Source organism: Thermobia domestica, chromosome 3 (assembly GCF_964235325.1).
Source record: "Thermobia domestica chromosome 3, izTheDome1.hap1.1, whole genome shotgun sequence".
Taxonomy (NCBI): Eukaryota; Metazoa; Arthropoda; class Insecta; order Zygentoma; family Lepismatidae; genus Thermobia; species Thermobia domestica.
The window spans coordinates 185,768,840-185,781,306 of NC_137456.1; the positions used below are offsets into that span (position 1 = coordinate 185,768,840).

The 12,467-nt window shown below is 35.3% G+C and overlaps 1 protein-coding gene across 2 annotated transcripts in view; it reads right to left on the reverse strand.

The window, feature by feature from the left end:
* LOC145680897 (uncharacterized) overlaps positions 1-11,047 on the reverse strand; it is a 46,262-nt gene extending 35,215 nt beyond the window's left edge. Inside the window, exon 1 of one of the 2 annotated variants that reach the window (XM_081752057.1) lies at positions 10,953-11,047. The gene's annotated coding sequence lies outside the window, so the exon portion shown is untranslated. Of the gene's footprint in view, positions 1-3,873; positions 4,286-10,952 lie in introns of those variants that run through there. The other variant, XM_081752056.1, reaches the window with a different exon arrangement.
* Between the last annotated feature and the right edge of the window lie 1,420 nt (positions 11,048-12,467).

The window sequence follows — 12,467 nt, forward strand, 5'->3', positions numbered from 1 at the left end:
AGTTGGAAAATCCGCTAATTTAAATTAGTGGAATATTTATTGCTAATGGAAAAAAAGTATTAGTTCTTCACGAAGACAACGCTAAGAATATGGCAGAAGAGGTCTAAAAATAAATGTCTAACTAGTCCTGAGGAAGTAATACCAGTTCGAAATCCTAGAAAGCAGTTGGGCAGTATCGGAAGAAAACCAGAAATAGCTGCAGTTTTGACATCTTCACCATATAAGAATGATATTCAGCAGCAGGAGAAAAGAAACCCAACAGACAACAAACAGAAAATGAAAACCCAGATAATAAACAATACACTTATAGGGCAAGGAGAACAGTACAAATGAGCCCACAGCTACCTCAAGATATCGTGAACGAAGTAACAAACGTCTAAAACGACACAAAGAGAGCTCTTCCAATTCATCAAAAGAATATGAAATCAATTTCGAAGACTCGTCTTTAGACTTTTCTCAGCCAGACGATGAAGTTATCCCAATAGTCCTGATGCCGAATGTCTCTTGCGGTGGAAAATTCTCACAAGATAATCATGGAGAGCAATGAGTAATGTGTTTTATTGTGAATTATGGTCCCACATACAATGTTTTAGATATGATCGAGGATGTTGTTATATTTGTTAGTTTTGTAAATAGATTATTACAAGTATTCCATATTTAGACCCATTTACGAAAACAGAAAAAATCGCATGTTTTTAGTAAATCATTAATATCTATCTTAGTCTTATTCGTGTGATGAATGTAACTCCATAGTGCTGTAGTAAACATTCTACTTTACCTTTCAAAGTATATTTTGCTGATATTTTCAGTTTTGGTGACGAGTAATTACTTAATAAGTAAATGGTATTCCATATTTATATACTTTCCTCTAATATTTGTAACAAAGTCGTAGGAAAGAAGAGAAGAGATGGGGATAAAGAATGGATGGAGAGAATGATGAAAAGGGGATAGAGGAACACAATACATTTTAGTAACATCATGCCAAAACTTACACTGAAGCCCTCCTCGCCTGTTAGTAAATAGAGTGCGTGAATAATTCACGCAGTCCCGGGTTCAATTATCAGTGGAAGAGCAACGAACACATTACAGTGTTTCTGATTTCACTTTAAAATGTAGTTTCACGTCTAATATAGCGTCAATGCTAAAATGGGACATTTAACTACAATTAACTAAATAACTTACACTAAGGCCAAATCTATGTCTTTCAACTTAGTAAAAAGGAACATCTAACTATTTTGAATGCTGTTACATTAAGTACCCAAAATCACGATCTGCAATACAACATCGAGCATGAAAATTGATATGATCACCGCACCTTGAAAAATCTGGCTGTATTAACTTGTTTAATCTTTGCGTTATTGTAAAAATGAAAGTAAACTAACTAGAAACTTGATTGGTATTCCATATTTTCCAATATTATCTAACCAAATAAAAATTATTCTCAGAAGGTATTTCATCGACGCTTCCGATATTCTTTCAGAAAACATAATATATTTCTCAGAGGATTGACCCTCTGAAACAATCTGGTATCTATCAAGTCGAATGCAGTTAAGGACAGAGATATACCTTGGTGAAACAGAGATATATTTATTAAGACTAGAAGAACCTGTTAGAGAATCAAATCAAACCGTCATTTCGGGACTTTCGCTACATTTAGGGCTCTCAATATGATATTCGTACTCGTAAGTTCTTGTATCTCTTTCATTTACCAAACTTACAATTAAGTTTACATTTACATTTTTCTGCTATCTTTAAATACATGTAAAACTGCTCCACTGTGCGCTATAATTTAAGCAGGGTTGGCAAAAACCATGGTTTTTATTAAAAAAAAACAAAAAAACCGGTTATTTTGGTTTAAACCAGGTTTTTTTGGTTTAAACCAGGTTTTTATGGTTTAAATGATTTGCTCTATATATTCATATCATATATGGACAGAAATAAGTTTGTTTCGCCTTGATGTTATTATGCAACAACCGGGTTATGCTGGAAGGGGCCACATAAGCTTAAAGCGGAATAAAAACCGCTTCTCGAGTTACATCCGAGAGAAATTGTCCTCCATTTGAACTCAGAACCAGGACTAATTGGCCACAAATGCGATACGTCTGCCGACTCACTCACGAAGGAATCCTGATTTTAAAAAATACGTTGTACTGATTTTTACATGCTTCTTAATATAACTGTCAAGAGTCATTTCAGAAGGACAAAAAGATAAACATTGCACAAGTGAAACCATTACACAGAATTACATATGAACAATTTCAAAGTACTACGGACTACAGAAGAACTAATTTAGTTCAAGCTAGTTAACAACGACTTTTATTGGTCCAAATTAAAGAAATACACCGACTTAATCTGCATATCAATAAGAAAGGTGAATAAAGATACGAATTATTTGAGTCCACTTTGGCTCAAACTCATTTATACATAAATAGATACCAAAGATACTTATTTCACTAAATGCCTCTCGTGGGGTCTGTATGACTCACACACACACACACACACACACACACACACACACAAAGTACGGCATTTTCGATGTATTTTATCAATAGTAAACATTGAAACGAAACAATATTTAGAATTTTTCTTCGATTGCAATTACATAACAATAATAACAACTACAAAAGAATCACAAAATAAACATTTATAAACCTGTAAAAAAAAAAAGTTGCTTTTGTAGTATAATCTTTTTGAGTAATGAATGGGGACTTTAGGTCTGAATATAATACGAATAATATACGGGAGTGAAACGTGATAACCCACAAATGTGTGTTCATCAAGATTTTACGAACACTTACACTTTTACGAACATTTTTTTGTTTTTTGGTTTAAACCAGTTGGTTTTTTTGAAAAAACCAGCTGGTTTAAACCTTGGTTTAAACCATGGTTTAAACCACCTTGGTTTAAACCAGCCAACCCTGAATTTAAGTATTAAATTGCAAACATTATTACATGGATAATTATTATATTTTTAAACATTGTCTCTTTTACGGATTTTTTTCCTGGAATCATCTGAAATGGATTACAATTTAACGTTTCGTTCAGAATATTAATTTACTGCCGTTGAAGAAAGTATGTGCATTCGATTTCTTGGTTTAAGTTTAGCGTCTCGTTCAGTAGCGAGGCTATATGAGACGTGAACCTACAGCTTAATGTCGGATCGGAACATGAGCTTCTGCCGGGAATCAAACCCGGGTGTATCGCGCCAAAGGCGCGTCACTAACCACACAAGCACTGAAGACCTCGTATGTGCACTCGAGTTTGAAAAAACTAGGAGGGTAACAAAGAAAAGATTTAAATCACTAGTTTCCTTGTTTTGTTCTGAGTTAGTAATAGTATGACTGGGTTTGGAAAAAGCTTGCTAATATTTTTTACGAGTGAATTAAACGTACAAAATTGTTTTCATTTTTTTCTTTCTTTTGCGAAGCATCAACTTTTACACTTACACATTGACACGGACTAATCCTTACAAAATGCAAGTACCATAAGTAACTGAACGCAAAAGACAAATTTTAAAACATTAAAGTGTAATAATTAAAATTACATCTTCCTGACAGTTTCGGTATATTGCTGACACCATCTTCAGAGAGGGAATAGAATGGGAAAATAGTGGTAGCCTTTTCTCATTCTATTCCTCTATTTGAGGATGGTGTCAGAAGTACATTGAAACTGTTACCAAGATATTTTAATTTGGGTTAATTTGAGTTTAACGTCCCGTTCAGCAGCGAGGCTATATGAGAAGTGAACCTACTGATTAACGAGAAATCCGAACCTCACGGTTGACAATACACCTATGAATACGGTATTACAGGTACAATGATAACAAAGTACGATTATATTTGAGAAAAATAATAAGATATCAGTTATTTCTACCTCGCTATCACTAAAGGTACTGCCTTCTGAGCTGTGTGACAGGAAAGACACAGGGGATGAAGAAGTAGGAGATTTCATCTTCTGTTCCTTGTACAATTTATATTTTGATATAAATTTCATTCGTGGTCCAACTTTAGGAATTAATTCCTTTATTGCATCCACAGTTAAATTTTCGAATGCCTCATCATCGATTTCTTCCTCTGAAATAATAACAAATGTTTGTTCAATGAAATACACAGATTGCACAAAGCTCCTATTTAACGAACAATATAAAGATTATGTCGGAATCTAAGGTACACGATGCTGGGTGAACATAAATTTTGAGCTCCTTTCGGGAATCGAATCCGTCACTCCTCACACCACAAGCGCTAGGCAAAACAAACTGGATGTGAAGAAGCTCTAAGGAAATAAAGAAATATGAATAAAACTTCCCTGAAATGAGAAAAAAATGAATCCTGCAACTCTTCATTCTTTCAATTTAATTTTATAAAACGACATGATAAAATTAGGCAGATTATACAAATATGTTCAACTTTTTGTCACGTCTTAGCTATTTTCTTCAATGTCATTCAAACCGGTTAGCATCTTAAAATATAGGTCCTGAGCGACATCTTTCCCATATTCCTATCTTTCAGTTGTGGGTCAGCTTCTTTAAGCCAAATGGCTCTTTAAAAAAAAAACTATTCGGAAATACAGCTTAGTGATTGCATGTACAAAAAGTATTTATCCTACTTGGAAGTTGGGATACAAATAACTGAAGGTCTGTCCTGAAGAGGCAAAGTAGAACTAAGGAGGTACTGTTCTGTGCCTTTTCTCTTGATATTATTTCTTCATTTGTTTGGTCTTTCGGAAAATCTTACTTTTGATGACTTCAATATGTGAATGGAATGAAGGATCTGTCAATGCTAATGAGGAAAGCATAATTACTATTGCAAAAATATCTTTAATTGAGTAAACAGGAATGAAGTATAAACATCTAGCTTCATGTACCGCAGTTATGCCCTGTATGTTGATGGAGAAGAATCAACAAAGAAACAGCTGCTAAATTAAGAAAAGCAAAGACAGGTCTTTTGTAATGGAACACCAAATCTTGGGAGTTACAGTTATTGTGATCTCAGAAATAAGCTGAGAAGAGGTAGAATATGCTTTAAAGAAAATGAAGACAGGGAAAGCAACTACAAGCTAAAACATGGGTGCTTAGGACCAGAAGTTGTCCTACCGCATACTATGGGATCTAATGAAAACAGTTTACAGACAAGAGAAAAATGCCAAGTCAGTGGAGAGAGAGAGAGAGAGAGAGAGTAGTACTGTATCTATATACAAAGAGAAGGAAGATGTACAAAATTGTGAAAATTACCGAGGAATCAAGCTGATGCCACATACAATAAACACTTGGACGATGAAGATTTAGAAAGAAAAACAACAGTTGAATCCATGCTACAGATGAGTACAACTGATACAATCAGTGGCGTCATTAGCTCTTAAATATTAGGGTGGGCACATGATATATCTCATATATGCAAGTTATTTTCTAATTACATATTATGATTTGGTTTAATTTTATCGAAATAAATTAATGATATACCGTAACTCATGCAGTGCAAATAATAATAAAAAAAATAAATAAATAAAATACTGGCCAGCTGGTAACTTTATACACGACACAGAAAATTACGGGGGGCATGTCCCCGTCACGCTAACGACGCCCGTAGATGCAATCTTATTAAAGCAAACAATGGAAAAGCGTCAGGGAAAGCAATAAGGATGCAGTATTTACTGAATGGGCAAAGACGTAAGACAGAGTACCAAGTCAGGAAGTTTGGAGGTATATGAAAGGAAAATGGAACTCCAGTAAAGTACAGAAAGATTGTTCAAGATCCGTATACAAGAGCTAGTGTCCCGGTAAGAAGCAGTGTAGAAATAATACATCTTACTGCATTTAGAGTTGGACTGCACTATGGTTCGGAAGTGAAATCTCTATCTGGTAGCCCAAAACGCAACAGCCCAATACGAGCATAACCTAACCGTAACTACCCTACGCCAGAAGTCACAAAACTATCTGGATATGTAAGTCCCTCAATAATGAATAGGCACGAAACGAATATAATTAAAACGTAACTAACTCAAGGAAACAGTCACAAAACTAGCTGTGTGTATTTTTGATTATTATCTATCAGAGTTGGTTGGTGTAAACCAAGATGGTTTAAATTTTTAAAAAATCCAATTCGTTTAAGCCAAAAATATAAAATAAATGGTTCACAGCCAGAGTGAACACAAATTATTAGTATCTTTATTCACTTCTAAGCAATTTAAATTAGGACGCTGTACTTCGGATGCAGTGAACTACTTGAATTAAAGTAATCTTCTGTAATCTGTATAATCTTTTGAAATTGTCCATTTATATCAATTATGAAATGAAATATTTAGTTTAACGTGCCACGTTTATACACCGAAGCTAAGAGAGACGGTGATGATGAGTAATGACTGAAATGGTGGAATGGAGAAAGTAGGAGGAAATGGGAGAACCCCGAAAAACCTACGCACACGGTGTTGTCCGACAGACGGCCCACTGGCGCGAGCTGGGATCGAACGAGGGACCCCACGCACCAGAGGTGAACGCTCTACCACTGAGCCACCGTGTCCTCTTATTTCAATTATAAGTCTGTAAAGTGATTTCACTTATGCAGTTGTCCTGAAGTGACGGAAAATATGCACAAGTATGCAAATCGGTTAAACATATTTCTATCACGTGTCCTAAGGTTTAGTCTATAAACTCATCGCCTTCCTAATCAAGGGATCCCGAGTTCAAGTCCAGGTGAAGAACAATTTCTTGGATGTAAACCGAGTAGTGATTCAGGTCCAACCTTAAACTGTATTTCCCGTCCTTCATATCCTCACTGTTGAATAAGTATATATGGACCAGACATTTTCATTAATATGTAATCTCAACAAATAAAGTTTAAAGTGGAATAACGATGACCCCTACTATTTTTTTTTTTTAAAAAGGAATAAAGTAATTTGAGGGTACTGGTGCTATTGAGCTCGATTTCAACCCCTTTAGAAAAAACAGTAACCCGGTCAAACTCGAAGACAAATGTCAACTAGCTCTGTTTTCCTCGCAATCGATGACTTCCAATTCCAACATGTGCAGCAGCTGTGCGTGTTACTGAAGACTAGCCTTCGGCTAGCTGGAGGTCTCGCACCTTATAAACCCACAAGTATGCCAAATGTCATCCGCAGATGTTCAGGAAAAGTCTAAGCATTTTGAGATGTAGAAGATATGATATTAAATAACTGTGAGTTTTCAGTTTTCTAAAACAAATAATATATATAAAAAATAAAAATATTAAAAAATCCCTCTATAACTAGATATTACTTTGATCAATAACTTGATATCGCTATCAAAAGCTTGCAAGCATACCGAATTTCAAACTTTTGTTCCAATTTCAATTACCTAAAACATGAGATTTAATGTCCAAAACAAACATGCATTTAAATAGCACCGGAAATCTTTCTTTTTATTTTAGAATTACCTAAAAACTAAAAATATTTACTTTTGATATTTTTTGTGAGTTATTTCCAGAAGGCTACAAACATGCCAAACTGCATCACTCTAACCTTCGGGCTACATCATTTAACTTAATAATTTTTAATGATTTTGGGCTGTAGAAGGTATCTCCATATAAATAACAAAGGAAGATTTTTCACTTTCCCAAACAACCTCACTGAACTAGGAAATGTATAGTTTTGGTAATTTACTTAGTTAATTTTATGAAAACCCTACATGAATACCGAATGTAAAGTTTTTACTCAAATACAATTTCCTAAGACTTTTTTTTTAAAGTACACCGAAATAAGATGGGAATTTTACTCATTCTTCCTTTTCACCTACTAAAAAGAAAAAAAATCCTGTATACTTTTCTCTGAAGGCTATATGTATGCCAAGTTTCAACTTTCCACGTCAACCGCCAGTTCCATTATTTTGTCAGTTAATGGCACGATGAAAAGTTTGAAACTTCCGGCTTTTAACCTAACTTAACGTACGCTCTAATGCATCGTGTGAACCAGATAATTGCTAAGGGGAAATTCTAGAACACAGGTTCCCCATATAGGTTAGCAAGGTTGGTTCCTTTCTGTACCAAAATTTAAATTTTATTTCACAGAATATTGCTAGCGAGCGTCAGCAAGTGAAAGCGGGTTAGAAGACCGCAGGATATGTTGTTTTCTGTTTTTATTACAGCTAAATGGGAAGTGGGGCATGTGTTCTAGAACCTTGTAATTTCTATGACGTTTATATTTTCTTCTCGCTTATTACAAAGCTAAGGCATTACTGCCGCATCGCCGGACCAGTATTAAAATCGAAAAAAAGTACCAAAATGTACTGTATACGGTTATATTTCGTTGGACTACATTAACTTACATTAGATTACCTCACATTAGGATAAGGGCATAAAAAACTACAGTGCAAAAAACACAAACCAACTTGTGCTAGGTGGCCACTAAGTGCACGAATGCTATCTAACCGAGCCAAGGTAGGGCGGAGCTAGCGGACCAGCGCGGTAGTGTGCCCGAAGGGAGCAGGCGCGTCAGCGACGATGTGTACACGCGTAAGCGAGGGTACTGGAAACATCTGGTTTTCGCAATCATATACATTTCAATAGCACTTCCCATGGTATCATACTAATAATGCTTTACTTGCAAAAAAAAAAAAAAAAAAAAAAAAAAAGTCACCCACCTTCAAAATCGTGAACAACAGTTTCTTGGGGTCTTCTTTCCTTAAACAAGTACTCAGCTAAATAGCCCTCTAAATGGTTTTCCTTCTTCCCTGACGCTGTAAAATAATACGCTCCCTTTCCTTTCTGTATTTTCAATTCATTTCCACATTTTCCAGACACCGTCAACATTTTCAGTATACTGGTCTTTCACAAAATTTCAACAACTGTCGCTCGTTACTTTTGAACAGTTCTATGTACGTAATACACGACATGTGACAGCCTTGACATACACGAGCTATTTTCATACTCCTCTTCGCGCCACTACATCATAACAACTATATCCCTCCGCGAAATGGTCCATCCGCCTCCACATACAATGTCGCTTACAACATCAAAAATAATCAATTTCTTCATTTTTACTATTCCCCTTACATGACTTTTACTCATTCTTGCTCATAAACAAACAAAGAAACTAAAAAAAAAAAAATTCCAACTGACCCGGCAAATTTTCTAAAACTGTTCCGGTGATACACCAGTTAACCCCAAAGCTAAATAAGCTCAATTTCGTGGGAACAATCACATACAAAATAATTATGAATACTTGACTAATTTCAGTAAACTGTGAGATCAACTAAGTTTATATATTAGTTTCATTAGATCATGGTCCCTTGTACGAAGGTACTGAATGGTTAAACTTAGGTCAAGCTTCAGTACTGCTGAATGGGCTGACTGGTAAATAATTTGTGAACTACTGGTACATCATTTGAGGAATTAGTTGACCTCTGACCGAGTCTGATCGGGTTAGATCACTTCTTGAGGTCAAAACCGAGCACTCAATCCAATCAGCGCCCCACCTTTACTTAGTTTTAAATAGGGACTTTGTTTACTCCACTTTAATTTAACCTAAATATATTTAAAAAAATGAACTGGTTCAAACAAAATATCGGATTTAAAAAGAAAATGGTTTCTGCAAAACCTGTTATTTATGTGCTTCGAAGTTTGACATCACCATCATGAATTAAAGTAAAAGTGCAAAGGTGGTGTCACTTAGTGTAACACAAAGAGAGAGCCTTCTGTAATAATTTGAAAGCGACAGAAGCACACTTAAAAAGCATTAAATCGTAACCTATCGTGCTTTCTTTTTGCTACACATACCTAAACTAGCCTATCTAACCATACTTTCGCTCGCTGTCGCTTGTTCAGCATTTTTTAGTAAAAATTAAGGGTGAATTATTATTAAAATTCTTGATCCCACCTGTACTGTTTGTAGAAAGTAATAAGGGCACAAAGTATAACAATTAAGGGGTTAAATTCCAAAGTTGGACGTCCGTTTTCAGCAAAATTTTGAAACTTGCACGGAAGATACGTATAATTTGATCGTTTGTGTGCTTGATAATATATAAGGATAATACAACAACACTCTCTCTATTTGTTATATATAATTGGTTATAAACATGGGACTACTAAGCGAGCGAAGAGAACTACCTCGCGCAAGGTAACCGAATAGTTGCATTGTGGGAAAGTAACGAGCATTCATAATATCAATATTTTGGGTAATATACCGAATCGCTGTACAGGATGTGAACTGACAGTGTTGAATTTCGTGAAGCTCCCGTCGAAGGGTACTTCTATTATAGATCCTAACGTAACCTAATTTAACCTACACTTTCTCCCAACTCGCGAAATTGAAAAATTATACACTTTAATAGCTTTTACGCAATTTTGGTAGAAAAGTATCGGACGTCCAACCTCGGAATAAATGCCCAATTAAGTAAAACTCAACGCAGAAATATCAACCTAGGATCACTATGATCCTCAAGCATCGAATCGTTCTGCAAAAGCTTAAGCCTCTTCCAAATAGTACGAACTCTCACATTAATAATAACCTTTCTCTCAACTTTTCACACAAACATCTTACAAAAAGTCTTAAATCATTATTATACCTTATATAATTTCATCTGTACATTTTCGGGCTTAAGTTTAGAATTGGCCGCTCCAGTTTCCAACCTACAAAAATGCAGTTAAAGCATTAAAAATTGTCAGGTTAGGTTAGTTTAGGTTACCTGGTAAGACTTTAGTTAGACTAGAACAGTGACTGAAACAGGTTCTAATATCGTAATTCCGAGTAAAAACGGGCTAGAAACTCTAAACTTACCCTCAATTGCGTGAACACATCGTGTTTCTATTTTGAAATATTTTGATTTGGTGATAATAAAAATAATATTTTGGTAGCGTCATAAATGCTTAATAATACACTATTTCGTACAAGGGACTTTTGTTGCTTGTGCGCAATACAATTCAAATAAACATTTAGAAATACATATCTTCAATTTACATATTGAAACTTACTGACTATCCACTTACCTTGAAATTTCATTATTAGGGTTTCTAAACCCCAGTCTTTTATAATATGTTGGTAATTCATATTAACTATAGAATCCATCATTATGGCGGCTACATGACAACTCGTAAAAGGCGGGATTTCGCATAGTTGCCATAACAAGAGTTTTATATTGTAATAGCCATTCTAACCATAATGCTATCGCTATTTTAGCAATACTAAATAATCTGGTTATATATACAATATGCATGATATTATTAACCATACTAATATTAGCAATATTTTTTTCTTACCACAGCCATACTAAAAAAATAGGTGTTGTATAAATAACAAATCAGTACTTATACATCAACTATACTATAGTCAATATTAATTTACCAATTAGCAATACTCATCAACAATGCTTTTATTGTCAATTCAGCTATACCATGCTCACTTTCAAATTGCGCCTCTTGAAACCGTCTTTTAAAGCCATGTACCTTCTGATCCTAATTATAAATTTATTGTTTATTAATATTCGATCTTTCCATCAACACAAACTTCTGATAGAACATCTCTTACTGGAAGAACAAATTGATATTTTTGCTCTCAATGAAACTGCACTCAAACCTAATGTCACAGTTTGCATCTCCTTCACCGACATGATTACATAGGACCAGCCGCCAGAGCTCAAGGTGGAGATGCAGTAGGTTTTTCGCCAAAATTAACATTCCGACAATATCATCCACAGGCTTTTGACGATCATCCAAAACATCTTCTGTTGTCCGTTTACTATCCCTCCATTGTTCTCAACGTTGCTACAATCTATATCCGGCCGAGACACCAAATACCATTTGATTTTTTCAATTACATTGCCCAGCTGCGGCAAGTGACCTGCCAATAAAGGCAGAATACCTATGATGATGATGACATTGCCCAGAATTTTCGGAACATCATTATGGCTGATATCATTATTCCCAATCGCAACGACCGAGAAAAACAACAATTTATCAACTACGTAACTCAACAGCTACATTTACATATCCATGTCTTACCTAGTCATACCAGACCAAGTAGTCAAACAACACCAGATGTTGTAATTACGTCACTTAATCTGGTCGGCGATTGTACTATCCAGGTACTTGACACAATAGGCAGCGACCACTGCCCAGTAAAACTCACGATCAATACTGCAAAAATACTCCGGTGTTCCGTACCGTCAAACGTTACGATAAAGCAGATTGGAATACGTATAGGACAACTATTGAAAAAGATATTACTGATCTTCCGGCACCAACTACTGAATCTGAATTGTATAACACTATCTCTCGACTTACAGATACCTTAACCTCTAATGCTGAAGCATCTGTTTCTATGGACAAATTTGTCACTATAAACCAAAGTTAACGCCTCACTATCTGACCATTGTAAAACGTGCACGGCAGCACATTGTACTCGAAACGAGATACATCTTCGTTGCTATAGACAATGGCAACGAGCAGTGAAAAACTACCTTATTGCATATAAACGGAGACACTGGATTAGTGCTTGCAATAAGT